A 15591-nucleotide genomic window follows, 5' to 3' on the forward strand; every position below is an offset into this window, starting at 1 on the left:
ATGCTTTTCCTTATCATTATAAGTATATGCTTCAGGATTTAAGGTGTGTTTTATGTGCCTTGCACAAGATTTTGATCAACAGTGGACAACCTCTTAGCTACATGTGCATCAATCCCCTCAGTGCTACATATAGGACAGCTCCATTTTACTGCATTAGCCAAAATATGTCTAAAATTTTACAGTGATCAAACCATGGAAGTCTTTCCATTTTTTTTTGTCTTATCAGATCCTTCCACTGCTTACTTTGACTATGAAAAAATGACAAGTTGGAGGATGGTCTTGCTATCCAGGGATTCAAATGTACTATGTATTTGAAGAGGCAAGAGTAGAGGTAAATGAGAGAAATAAAAAAAAATATTGGAATAGTATGGAATATGCTCCAGAAGAGTTTCTATACCAAGTTACTCCACCTTTCCCCATCACACTCTTGTCTTGTGTTTCTCAGAAGCATTTAATACTTCTGCCCAAGTTCTCCCATAAGTTATCATAGCATACTTAACCTCTGAGTTCAAAAGCTGCAGCCGATGTTGCTCAGGATGTGTTCTGCTTGTTCAAACAGTATTTCCATCCCCATACTTGGAAATACTTAGAGTCACACAGCTGTCTATGTTTCTTGGCCTATGAACCACCTTCCTAAAATGAGTATATAAATAAAATTCTCAGGTGAGATAAGTTAATTAAACTAAACTAGAATAGCCCATCTCTTTCTGGCACCTTTAGTCAAGTAAACTGTCTAGAAGCATCTGCCCAGTCCTGATTGACCCATCTGGAAAGAATAGTTCTTGTTCTGTCACAGAGGTCTAAAAAAGAGACACAGGAATGGGTATTACAAACCTTCAGATGTACCAACTGGCATCATTCTATCGTAGGTAGGACTGCAGTTCCTCCCATTTACCTTATGAATAAAAAAATGCATAATTTTATTATACTAATTAAAAAATGGTTTGCAGCTAAACCCATTTCTGTAGAAAATATTACGCTGGAGGTGGTTCTTAATGCTACCTTATTGGTTAGGTCTAGTTTTTCTCTCTTTTAAGGTTTTCAAAGAACCCTGTGTATGTGGTAATTATATCCTTCACCAAAACTGTTGAAATAATGAACTGATCTGAATTTCTCTTATTTGTAAAGGCTGTGTTATATTGAGGACTAGGTTTTAACACCAAGCCCCGCTCTGCTTGTCACAAATCAGACCCCCTCAAACCACTAAGCTATTTTTGAAAGGAATTTAAAAAGAGTCAGTGTTATAAAGTTTTGATGTGGCTACTATTTCTGAACAGTATTTCCAAAATCTGTGATTATTCTCTACTTCAGAGAGAAAAGGTCTACATAAAACCTTCAAATTCTCTAATGTTCAAAGGGGCAGACAGCGAGCTTCCTGCGTGAGCTAGTCCTTGAGTCGGCGTCCTGTGTTGGGCACATCCAGACATTTCCATTCCAGTTCTGATTGGGACATGCCACCACGAATGTTCAATTATTCCAGCAATCTCAGTCTTGTTCTCCAGTTTGTCTTCTCTCCAGCTTGCTAAATTCAGTACACTACATTCTAAAATTGATTATCAACAATACAGGCATAACTTTATCTACAAGAGATCTTTGTATACCCTGTTCTCTGTCCTCTGAAATTTTGCTCCATTCTCCCACATTTTTATTGTCATTGTTAATGTCACTCATTCTGGAAATATAAGAGAAATTTTGTTAAGTATGTAATGTGTTCCATGAGACTTTGTATACCTCAGATGTTTTTCTTTTTTTTGGAAGAAAAGGAGGCTTTTCAATGAAGATATCGTCATTGTATTTTAAAGTGAAGTCTTTGACTGAAATGGCATGGAAGAGATGCCTCCCTCAGCAATAGTTTAGTCAAATAAGCTGGGCCCAAGAAAAAATAATTATTGGATAAAGGAAAGTCACTATAAAATTAATCTTTAATGTGGAAACTAACTAAAATTTTTTTCATTAGCTCTGCTACTTTAAGTGTGTAGCAGTGATGTAATACATGCATACTTCTATTGCCTTTTGCAATTTAGCAATAGATATACTGTGAAAGATTGTCACAGAGTCCAAGGGGGCCCTCTGAACCCTTTCTAGTCAGACTTCCCTACTCAGCACCTTTCCAGTTTGTTAGAGTCCCAGCTCTTCTAGAACTGTGCATGATTACAATATTAAGTACAATCATAATATGGCTTTTAATTTGTTTCAACTTATTCTTTGCTTTCTGAGTAGCCCTCTTATTATCCCAATGTCTATGGCATATCCATCATCTAAGCCTACTGGAGCATCAATTTTAGACAGAATAAACATGCCTGAAATTTTTAAAGTTTTTAAAGACAACAATGTTTCTCAGGCTTAAATTTAGAAAGAACTCTTTATGGTTGCTAATATTTCAGGTACTATGCAGACTGAAGCAGTCATCAAAGCAAGCTATGCAACTGCTAACATAGGACAAGTATGACTTATGGAACTCAATAAAATTGCAAGTATATTCCCCTTCTCACTTTAAACATTTTGTGGAGGAACAGATCTTTTGCCTTCAATGAAGTCTCTGCAGGCTTTGTGACTTTCCTTCCCAGTCCCAGATCAAAAGATGGGCCAGACGTATTTCCTCTTTAGGTGTCAGGATCATTGGTATATCTGAATGTTTGCTAAGTAAAAAAGAATTTAGTAATTTTAAAGTATTAAGGATTTCAGGAATTACAGTCAGAGGGCACACACATATACTGTATTTTTCTTTTTTCTTGACAAGTCTTCCTTTATTTCACCATTCTCCACCTAGTGATGGCTTAAATTTCTATCTTCATTTCATTCTGTTCCTGAGCTCATATGCATTTCTTCCTATGATCTTTTGTTTCTCTTATTTCCTTGTAAAACTTACCCTTAAATGTTTTAAATGAGGCTGAAAGGTGATTTGTCTGAGTGCAGGAGCACACAGGACAGGGTGAGTCATAGGAGAGCAAAAATAAATTGACGAGTGTCTTAGAAATATAAAAACACAGATCAGAATTAAGAGACAAGCAATATGGAGCCATTCTACATTCCAAAGTAGAGAAGTGCTTAATCTTATTAGACATTAATCAGAATCCATATTTGAGGACTTCATTCTTGTGTTCTTATGAAAATTTCTTTTCAGTAATGATGTTAAATTTCTATTAAAACAAAGACTTTTCAGAACTATAAAAAGTATTTAAAATAAATCAGTCTTTTATTAATTTTCTATGAAATCTAGTAAAATTTTAAAAAGATGTTATGATATGAAGTAATTTTTAAAGGTAAATGTAATTCCCTGTTGATGATAAAACATGTAAATTATGAGACCTACTTCTCCTTTTATCTTACTGATTTAATTTTACAGATCCATTTATTGCATACAGAAATATTCACACACACAGATTTGTGAATCTATTTCATATTGTATTTGTATTTTTCTTTACAATATCTTACCAGTGATAACATATTCTTTTCTTATAATCTATGAAATTTCAAAAGAACTTATTCCCACATACTAAGAGATTTTCTCCCATTTTTTCTTTATATAATTAAAAATGTGTATCTTTATATATGTTCAATATATCTTATTTAAAATACTTGAGAGTAAAAATACTTTAGATATTTTTAGGTTTTGGAATATTTACCTAAACATATTGAGACACTTGCCTATGGATCCCACTGTTAACATGAAATTCTTTGAAATTTCATATTTGCTTTATACTCATACTCTGAAGGTAATCTTGCATAATACTTTTAGTGTACCTTTGTTTTGACTGCAAACCATCACATGAGGTCATGTGGGATTTTCTATTTCTAATATGATGTCAGCGCTCAAAAATTTTGTATTTTACAGGATTTCAGATTTCTGATTTTCAAATTGGGGATGTTCAAACCGTACTACATTAAAAGTTTTTTGACACCCTATTAAGAAGTACTATATTGTTTTTCATCTATTTCATGTTTTCTAAGTTTAGAAGACTGGCTGCCTTTTTACTTAATCGATTTACATTATTATAAAGTACTTACACTTGAGATATACTGTATAATCTAATATAAACACTATTGGGTACCAATATTTAAATTTAGAAATAAATTTTCTATAGAAAAGAATTTAGCAAAGGAGACTGAAAGATTGGCCAGGGAAAAAGGAAAGGGGGATTCAAGTGAGAAAAAAAAATAAGCATGCACATGTTTGAAAAATGAGTGTTTTACTTCCATCAAAGATTATTAATAAATCAAATACCATAAAGACACAAACTTGCCTATTGAATAGGGTAACATGGATGTCAATGATAATCTTGAAAAGAGTGAATTCAGCCTGTGATTGGTTTGGGCAAGGAGAACGGTGGTTTTTGTTCAGAAGAGAATGAGATTGACTGTGTACTCCCTCTGAAATCAGAACCCACTCACATGAAGAGGGACCAGAAAACTAGCGTTAAGTAATGAATGTGTGGTATACAGTGAGAGTTTTTAGATAATATCAAGATATAAAACATTCAGATGCTGATGCAAATGTTCTAACAAATTCTAAGGGGAAAAACTGAGGTCCAGTCATTGTAGAAAATTTAATTTTGGCAAGATGCACCATTGTCTTTGTTTGCTTTTACATTACTTAGTGAAGCAAACCAAGAATATTACCTATGAATATGAAAAGAGGAAGTTGTGATGGACATGTAAACAGATAAATTGAATATATTTCTCTGAAAATAGGAGTGCATTTAGACCAAAGAAAATTAGATTATTCATCTGTGTTGTTTAGCGATTAAATTGTGTTGAGAGAAGTCAAAAGGATTTGCATTCCACATTCAACTCTTCTGGTACAGACATTAAGAGGTGGAGGTGAATTTCTTTAAAGGTAAATGTGTGTGTGTGTGTGTGTGTGTGTGTGTGTGTGTGTGAAAGAGAGAGAGAGAAGAAAGTGTTTATAAGAAAATGATTACTTTTAGAAGTCACAGAATACTTGAATAGGAGAAATATGGCGATTTTAAGAAGATTGGCAGTGAGAAAGTATAAGCTCAGTGGGTTAGAACTCCTTGTAGAGACAGCTGACTTATACAAATGTGTTACTTGAAGAAATTTTTGCATTTCATTATTTTTATTAACATTTTATCTATAGCTCTTTGCACTCATTTTCAATATATACCCATGTTATCACAATCCACTTCATGTTACCATTTTACTATTTCATTGGATAAAGGAAGCATGAACAGAATAGTTACTGCTGTCCCATGTTTTGTATGTGGAGTTGCTGATTTGCTGAGTTGCTGTGTTGAAGGGCTTGGTAATTGGAAAATGTGAAATTGATTAAATTATCTAAGGAAAATTTTGATTATTTCTAATGGTTTTGTGTTAAATATTTAAGATTGATTATAGATTTTTTTTAATTCAATGCTTATAACTTGGAAAATGTACTATTATGTTTCCCTAATGATTAACTGACTTCATAACGGGAATTCTGATCACACTGGATGACTAAGTGGCTAAAACATTTGAATTCTTAAGCAACACAGACTTGTTTTGATTTAATAGCCCTTAGCAGAAAAGAAAGGAGACCCTTGTAGGACAATTTTTTTCAAATAATCTCAAGTAATTTCCATCTATAAAATGATATACTAATATATGTAAAATGATTCACTCCAAAGCTCTAATCTAAGACATTTTTAATGTGAAAAATTAAATTATTTTTAATAAAATTTAAACCATTAGTTTGCCTAGTGTGGATACTGCCATTTTCCTTGGGAACTTGCCATCAATCTCGTATCTGAGTAAGAGGAAGAGAGAGAGATACAGAGAGAAGAGAGAGAGAGAGTGAGAGAGAGAGGGAGGGACAGGGACAGGGAGAGAGCAAGTGAAAAAAGGAGAAAGTAGGTTTTATACCTTCTTTTCTTTCAATCTCAGGCACTCTAAAATTATTTATATACAGCCGTTATGTATAGACACCAAATCATTTATAGATAACTTCTGATTTCTTATGACTATTATTTTATTACAATACAAATATTAAATAAGTTGAAAAACAATACGCTACAATTCTGTAACATAAAGTAATTCAATTAGGTAGAAGTTATATCTAGATTTGGATAATATAATTGATTTGACAAAGGAAATTTAGTCTTTAAATATACAAATATGTGCATGCTTTTCAACTTTAAAATGAATCATATATTGTTTGATGAAATATATTTATATATAGTACATATATGTCTATGTAGAAGATTATTTTCTCACATAGCACATAAAACAATGTGTGTGTAAATTTATATGTTAACATCCAGATTCCTATTTAAGGACAAACAATTTAAGTAGCTGCTGTCCAAATGAACAAAGTATGTCTACAAACAACTTTACTTAAAGGCTACATCTTATCATTAATATGAAGGTTAAAAAAGATACAGTCCAAGATGCCACTTACTTTTATCTTTAATTCTAGAATCATCTATTTAGCAAAATTATTTCTGACAGTTGCTTCAAATTTCAAACTCCGTACCCAAACTGCCAACACCTAACCTTTAGCTTCTTACTTTCTCATATGATATCATGGAACTTACAGTTTCTACTCAGCCGTAGACCTACTCATCTTGCTTATCTGTGTTCAGGTGACTTTTTGCATAAGATCTATCAGTATGTTCAACTCTGGCTTTCCTATGACAGCTTCAGAATCATGATTAGGTGTCTCATTTATCTTTCTTGTCTCCTGAGTGCGCACTGTCTCTCTCTCTCTCTCTCTCTCTCTCTCTCTCTCTCTCTCTCTCTATATATATATATATATATATGTAGGATGCATTAGTTGATAATTTATTCATATTCAATATAGGGAATATTTTACTTTACCTTTTACTTTACATTTTATTTAAAAATTATTTGTAAAAATGACATACTTATTGTGCTGCTCAGGAGGCTCATACTAACACAGCTACCTTCTGCAACAAAATGAAGAAGTTAAAAAAATCTTTCTGAGATTCTGGGTTAGTACTCATCTTATAAAACATTAATTTTGGCTTTGATTGAGAACATTTAATTTGTAGTCATATTTCAAAGTGGCTACCTTCTTGGAAAAGTTCCACTCATTATTCAAAAGCACTTAAAAGTAAATTCCAATGGGAAGCTGTCACTATTTCCGTAATACCGAGGTGCATCTCACTTTGTGTTTTTGTGATGCTTTGTAGCTGTGTCCTATTTTGATTGTCTCATTCTCATAACTGTTAACATGTATGTCACTTCCACTGTATATTATTAACCTATTTGGAATATTACATTGCCTATTGTTCTTGTTGACACTTGTGTCCTTGCCTTAAACATTAAGAAAGAAAAGACCATTATTTCTTTCCATAAGTCTTTCATGAAATTACATTTTAAGAAGAAAAGATGGTATATATATATTTGTGTAAGAAGTTTTTAGCCATATATGGAAATTTAAATATTAAATCAGGTCAATATGTATAATTGAAATATGACTATCACTTACTTGCAACAATCTCATTGCTATGAAAGTTTACAAAGAGATTTTTGAGTATTCAAAAAGAAGGCTTAATAACAATTGAATAATATAATGAAGCAGAAATTAAAGACAAAGTAGAGAATTGAAAGAATATAGGATTAGTTGTCAATGTAGTTCTTAAATAGAATTACAGGAGGCAATAGTTTTGGACTGATTTCCTTCACTAGACCACAATAGACCAAAACAAAATGGAGCTACTCATGGTAAGCCACTCTGTGCTACCAAACTGAAACTAAATTACTAACTTTCTGAGAAAACTAGAAGAAAAAGAAAATGTAGTATTGATACACGATAGGGTATTGCTGAACAGTCGGATAAACTTGAGTCATTTTTAGGAAAATGGATGCATGTTGAAATTATAATGTGAAATGAAATAAAATATCACATATTTTCTCTTACATGAGCAATTCAATATAGGCATAAAGTGAAATGAAAGACAATTAATAGGAAAAAAGAGAGAGAAAAACTATTTCTATCTGGCATGGACAATATATCTAAAAGTGTACCTTAATTTAATATAATTATCTTTTATGTATTTTATATGTTTTCTTCTATTAGTCTTGTTAATCTGCATATACAATAATTAACTTTAAAATGGCTTATAAGATAAGTAAATAAATCTGATACTGGCAAAATAAAAGAGTGGAGGGGAGAGGAAAATAAAAGAATTGAGATGTATTGTGTAAATTTCTTACAAAGAATCCAAACATTATGTACTCTTAATATGTACTAATAAGAATTTAAAATAAAAAAATAATAACCAGATTTCTAAACAGCTCAGTTTATCCTTCATGATAAGGTAAACCCTCCTTTAACATTAAAAGGAAAGCAACCTGAAGTAATATGAAATTGACCAATGCACTTTTGTATCACAGCTGTTCCTTTGTTTCTGCAATTATTACAGTTTAATAACTGACTGTTCCTCCATGCCCAGATTAGCTGTTCCTAAAGATTTAGATGAAATTCTTCTACCCAAATTCATGAATTACCAATAGAAACAAGTTATATTTTTAAACTAGATTTGTGATAATTTTTGTCTCTTGGCATAATTATACATACATAAAATGGATTGACTTTCATTATAATAATACATGAAACATTCAGAGGCTGCAAAGTAATCTTTATTAGATAGTTTGGTTACTTTACATCATTTATTATTTGATTCCCAAATTGTTGTACTTGGCTCAGTTGGAACTTATATTTAATTATTTCTATTTCAAAATTTGGGGATGAAAATAAAAACGTTAATGAGAATAAATAAAACATGCTGTAGTTGTTATTAACACGGAAAATGTTTTATTGGTAATATGTTTAAACTTTATAATATGAAAGATATTTTATATTACATAGCCTTTTATAACACTCAGGAATTTTCTGAGTGTTCCTAGGAAAAATGGGAGATAAAGAGGTGGCAATTTTAATTCATTATCATTTTATCCAAAAACTCAAGGCTTACTAGTAGACTTTTAATATGAAGATGATACACATTTATTTAATAATCAAGAGCTCACTATTAGGGAAATAATATATATAAAGGAATAAAACGTATCTTTTAAATAGAGGCAACAGAATTTAATGTTATGACAATTATAACAGATATATGTTACTTGTGTATCTTTGCTTTATTTTATTGTTCATCAGGTGATATTTGTTCTTCAGGGAGTAAAATCTACTATTAGCAATTAAGACCACTGGGTAATACATAAAATATATATTATTTTTAAAAAATTTATAGACCTTTCTAATTCATCATCTGCTCTCTATGTGCAGTCCTAGAAGGCTTTGGTGGTTAGAAAGTAGTTGGAAACTGATTCTTTAAGGACTTAAGGAGGAAGCAACTTCAGCTTTGATAAGGAATAAATCTGCCATAAATTTCCATAGAATCAGACTGAATTAATGGTTTGAATTCAATGCCTCCATAGTGAATTCATATAAATCTAAGGCTTTTAACAGTTGGATAGGCAAACATAATTCACTGATACACAATCTTGTTAATTTATAGTAATATGGAATATTTTTAAAATACAGAGAAAACATTTATAATAAAACACATATTATAAAAATACTTATATTATAAAAATTCAAATGCATGTTAAAAATGAAAGACCGAGGTATTGTTCAGAAAAGTAGAATAAAAGCCTTCATTTCCTTCTTCCAAGAAAGGGACACATGTGGCCAAAAAACAGAGGCTTCTTCTGATCCCAGCTTCCTCAGGAGCTGTGGTTCCACAGTGAGAGGAGCTGAGTTCCTCCTCTTCTTATCCCACTGCCCTGTGCTGTGGATCCTCTTGACCAGGGCACTGTGGTTGGGAAGTGTATACTTTAGTTTTTCCACCAAATCTCACAAAATAGATTTTAAATCAAAAATCTTGCTAAACAAGAAAGATATTTCTTAATAAAAGTATATATCAACCCATCAAGAGGCTGAAAGTATTCTAAAATGTTAAAATAGAACACAAAAATGTGTGAAGCAAACACTTTTAGAGCTGAAGCAAGAAAATGAAATTGAATATTAACAGTTAAAGACATCAGCGTACCACTGTCAGTAACGGATGAGAAAATGAGACAGAAGATCAAGGAAATAAAAGCTTTATTCTATAAATATGGGGCCTAAGACATCTACAAAACACTACTCAATAGCACCAGAATACTCTTCTTCTTGAACATCCTCCAAGACCCTATGATAGAACATAATGGAATACAAACAACAACAAAAAATGTTGGTACTGGGGATTGAACTCAGGGCCTTTTCCCAGAGCTTTGTACCCAGACCTCTTTATTTTTATTTTCTGTTTTAAGACTGGATCTCACTAAGTTGCTAAGATGGCAAGGTGGGGCTCAAACTTGGAATCCCTTTGCCTCAGCATACGAGAGTAGTGGGATTACAGACATGCACCCCACACTCCAGTAACATATAAATCTTAAATGACTGAAGTCTCAGTAAGTATATTTTCTCACAAAAAATAAATTAAATAAAAAGAAGTAACAGAAGAACATTTAAAAAATTCTCAAGTATGTAGAAATTAAACACACTCTCAGAAATAACCAGTGGGTCAAAGAAGAAATGACAAAATTTTAAAAAATCAGAAGGAAATAGAAATGGTACTACCGCATATCAAAATTTATGGAATACAGGAAATTTGCCCCAGGATGGCAATTCATACCTCTAAACGTCTATATTAAAAAGAAGACAGATCTCAAATCAATAACCCAAGCAAGCAGAAAAAAAGAACAAATGAGAAAAAAGCTAGCAGAGGAAGAAAATAATAATAATTTGAGGAGCAATTGCTACTATAAAGAACAGAAAAGCAATACAGAAATTAAATAAAACCAAAAGTTGCATCTTTGAAAAGATGTACAAATCGACAATTTTTCAGTGAAAATGACCGTGAAAACAAGAAAAGAGACACTAATTACTAAAATTAGGAATAAAAGATAGATCCACCACTATGCAACTTTACAAAGATATGAAAGAATTCCAAACAATAGTATAAATAACTTTATGCCAGAAAATTAAATAATTTAGAAAAAAATAGAAAATTTCCTTGAGATCCAGCCTACCAGTACTGAGTCACAAAGAAATTTTAAAAATCCTATAAAGCTATAACATTATAGAAATAAGACTAGCATTTTGAAAACTTCCCATACACAAAAGGCCCTGACCAAGAAGTCTTTGTTGTTAATTTTTATTGCATACTAACTCCAATCCTCATAAACCCTTCTAGAAAAACAGAAGCAAAGAAAACCTTCCATATTCATTCTATTAGTTGACATAACTTTGAACCAACACCATAGAATATTCTAAAAACAAAATACCCAAAAAACAAATAAATAAAAAGAATATCAAGGCCAAAATAACAAAGCCAAACATAATTGCAGCTTGATGTCCTTAGAATTAAAAAAATGAACTTCAACAAATGTTAGTGAATTTAATTTAGGCACGTATAAAAAGCATTAAGTACCCAAAGTAAATGCCATTTATCCAGAAATGAAAACGTATATTATAACCATAATATGCAGAAAAACATTAACAAAGTTAATTAGTTTTTCAAGAATAAAAAACAAACAAAATTCAGCAAACTAAGGGAACTTGAATAAAGGACTTCCTCAAATAAGAGACATTTTTGAATACCCACGCAGTGTCTAAGCAATGCCATCCATGAGTGCTGCAACAGGCTGGGCTATTCATTACCACTGAAAGCTCTAAAAGGTTTGCCATCATTGCGCCAGAGGTAAAGATGACGTTTGATTTCCCTATATTATCAGTGTACTAATGACGGACACCCACATATCTAGAAGCAATTATTTGAAAAGCAACCCAACTGTGTAATCATTAGTTGGCAAAGGTGATGGAAATGTTTGTTTAAGTAAACATTCTGATGATGTTTATCAGTATTTCTAAGTGCATCATGGAGGAGACCTTGCCCACTTATATTCCTACTTTCTAATTACAAGAAAATTACAGAGCGAATAAGTCCATGATCTATGTTAAGTAAGAAAGAATTATATTGATCTTGTGTTAAGTGAAGAAAAATGTAAATACACTGGATCATAAAATACACTAAAATAGTTCTTGGTCATCACTTTACCTGGAATGGAGTTATACATTTTCAAATCTATTAAATATGTGGCATATTACATTTATGTTCTAAAACTGGGTAAAATGTTTCTTAGCTTTTATTTCAGATAGAACTACCTTCCATCTGCAAATTTCCAGGAATCTTGAAATCTGTAGAAAGAATAGAAGCTTTTCTAGCTTGCATTCAGTAAATCTTTCCCTGTAGGACATCATTTTTCAGTCTTCAATCCCATTGTAATATACTGTCTTCTGGTAAAAGTATATGTGTTTGCATAATATTTATCAAATCTTAAAATTGTCTCCTTTAATTAAGTTTTCTTTTATTGTGTATAGTAAGACATTCCATGTGGCTTGTATTTAATGTCAGCTGTTCATAAGGTAAACACAACATAGTTTATGTCTTAAAAATTTCCAACACCATTCTTTCCCAGAAAGTTTGAAATGGAGTTTACTACCTGGTTAGGTCTTTCAAAAGAAACTCTAAAGCTAAGCTGCAAAACTCAAAACAACCACACGAACAAGTCTTCTTTAAAAAGTTTTCAGGTAAATTTTACTATTATTTATAACCAAGCTTTTTTTTTTTTTTTTCATTTTCATGTCAGGTAGGGCATCAGTTATGAAACTATTTTGTGAAAAATTATTATAATTTGTAAAAGTATAGACAACTCATTCCTTTTTGATAAAATTAAGTAGTAACAACTTTTATTTCTACAATTCATATAACATCAATTTAGACTCTCTAAATGAATGTACACAAAATGACACCTTCTGTAATGAATTAATTTAGACACTCTAGTTTCAAAGAAAAGGTGGGGCCAAAGTATATGGACTATTGAAGTGAGGGACATGTAATGATGATGACTCTATGTTTAATATTTAAGTCATTTATTTCATACTGACGAGATACTAGAGCCATTTGTCTTAACTCCTGGCTTTTGAAGACATGAAACACCTACTTTAATTAGAGAAGCAATAAACATGTACATAGATAAAGAGACATAAATATTAGTGAAAGAGTAGATGTAAGTTCACGGATATATTTAGAAATATGTTACACATATAGATGATATAAATATGAATATCTGTATAGATTGATAAAACATAGAAATATTATTATAGATAATGTTGAGCATAAAAAAATCAACATGTCAGTCTACAAAGCTAGGGAAACATGGTGGCTCAGTCCATTATATTGACAATTTTCCTTTTAGATAATTTTTTCTTTCATTGTGACATTAAGTGTTGTCAGTATAAATAAGTTGCTAAAAAGAATACTTCAAATATCACAAAAGTTCAAATACTAAAAGTATTAATAAAATATGCATTTGATGTTGATGTTGCAAATTGTGCAGAAAGATATATCTTTTCTCCCCTAAAGAAATTTTGTGTATTTTTATTTTCAATTAGTGTTTTTATAGACTGTTTGTTTGCATACAGTATTGTTCTTCTGTCTAACTTCAAGCCATAAAACCTTTATGACCTTTATGTTTTGAATCCAACAAAATATGTAGTATATCATTGCCAACAGCAATACTTTTATACTGAAAAACTACCTGATAAATTTAGTAAAAAATGATTTAATTTAAATATCAAAATCTCATTACTTAAAACTTGAAAATTATTACAGTATACTTAGTAAGTAGTATTTATAAAATATTTAGTTATTAATTATATTAGGCAACATTTTATGGAAGTATGAAAATTACAAATTTGAGAATTAATATTAACCTTTACTTCAGATAAGCCTTAACATTAAGTTCTGCAAATATACTATTAGACAAGTCATAGGCCATTGCAAAAAAAAAAAATGAGTGGAAAAGCCTGACCTTCACTTGCTTGCTTATTAATTTGGGATCTCAGATCCTTTTTTAGTCCTTCTTACATCTGTTTAAACCACAGAAGTAAAGGAGATGAGGAATCAAAAACTGTTAGCAACAGTAATATAATTAAGGGTGAAAGCGTTGAACTCATACTGTAAATGTGTTTACTACTCAGAACCTGGAAGAAAGTGCACAATTATTTAGCAAGACATCCATCAAAACCTAGCCCTGAAGGGATGGAATGTCCAAAAGTTAAAAACCTGCTCACTATTTAAAATCAACAGGCATGAAAAACATCTATCAAAAGTAGACAGAGCAGCAGAATAAGACAGAGGTGGAAGAAATAAACATATAGACAGGTTGTCACATATTAAATACTAGATATACCATAGATTCTGCTTAATATTTACTTTTATAGATTTGAAAACTAAAAATGAATAGATAAGATATAAATTTTATATTTTTAAATTTTTTGAAATGTAACTTGTTTATAAAATATATCTTGGTTCGAAAAGTCAAAATAAGTGCCATTGCATAGATGTTAAGGCTTTAGGAAATTATAGGTGAATATTCCTTCTCAAATATTGATCTTACTTTTACTAGACAAATGTATACTTTAGTGTGCTTTTATTTTGAGAATTATGACAATAATATTGAGGCAACATCTTGGTCAAAAGTTTTGAATTACTTTTATAAGTGGAGACAATGACAGAGCAAAATTATTTCACAGTAGTTAAAAATAGTGACTTTACAAGAGGATGGAAGGAAAGAAACATCTGAAAATGAGAAGACAAAAGATTTGAAGTAGCCCAACATAATAAATTAGAAATTGTTTATATAGGAAGATGTTTTAGGAAGAACATGATGAGTTTTTTCTTTTTTTTTTTCAATTGTAAGCATCAGCAGGTAGCTGACTTTAGAAGCATCTATGGAGCTACAAGTTCCAGTTAACACACTGGTATTTAGTTCTCAATTTTGTAGTATGTGAGGATATTTTGTTCTCCTAGTAATTTTTTTTTACAGATGAAATAGCATTATTTTAATAGGAAAAATTTAAAACTCTAAAAAAAATACAGACCTGACATTATAATATATTGTTCTTTAGTGCACGTCAGAAATATACTTTCTCAAAAGACATGGGCATATCATCTCTAGTTAACCTTCAGGTCTGTCATAACCCACTGTTATATTTCTCTTTGGCTCATGAACCATGACATAGCTGGAGAAAAGTACAGTTTCTCCCAGTATGTAATATTACCTGCAGCAATTTGTATTCAGCTGAAAAATCTTTTGTTTCATTTCCAATAATCCTGTGCATTCACTGTGATCTGATTGTACTCGTATCCTCTTCCAATATGTCACCGCTCTCCACAAGCAAAACTTGCCAGGATCTGAGACAAATGAAGGATCAATCCATTTGTTATTTCATTTATCTTATAAACATTTTCTATGTTGGAAATATGAAGATATTTAAAAGTAAAAGAAAAAATGCATATCACAGACCATCAATATAGACATGCTAATTGTAACAAACAATGTGAATTGTAGGCATTAAATTCAACTTCATCTGTCTGACTAATCTAGCATTTCATGCCATACAGAAGTAAATGAATGAATCATATTTTTCTCAAATGGTCACATGCACATTGGCAAATAGTATTTGCTCAGATTTTTTATTTTCCTTTCAATATGTTTTCTTTGCACAAAAGAAAA

General features: G+C 31.2%; 2 long non-coding RNA genes across 7 annotated transcripts in view; one reads left to right on the forward strand and one right to left on the reverse strand.

Annotated features, from left to right (window-relative positions):
- LOC101708257 (uncharacterized) overlaps window positions 1-15591 on the forward strand; it is an 82614-nt gene that overhangs the window by 28302 nt on the left and 38721 nt on the right. The window lies entirely within an intron of this gene.
- The window catches only part of LOC147830038 (uncharacterized), a 29202-nt gene continuing 22210 nt past the window's right edge, over window positions 8600-15591 (reverse strand). For both annotated transcript variants that reach the window (XR_015443176.1, XR_015443171.1), the window contains exons 2-3: window positions 15137-15269; window positions 8600-9779 (exon numbers count right to left, since the gene is read on the reverse strand). This is a non-coding gene — a long non-coding RNA (uncharacterized LOC147830038). The remainder of the gene's footprint in view (window positions 9780-15136; window positions 15270-15591) is intronic.

Source organism: Heterocephalus glaber, unplaced genomic scaffold (genome assembly GCF_053883595.1).
Source record: "Heterocephalus glaber isolate CG9 unplaced genomic scaffold, H.glaber_assembly_v1.0 deba00000331, whole genome shotgun sequence".
Taxonomy (NCBI): domain Eukaryota; kingdom Metazoa; phylum Chordata; class Mammalia; order Rodentia; family Bathyergidae; genus Heterocephalus; species Heterocephalus glaber.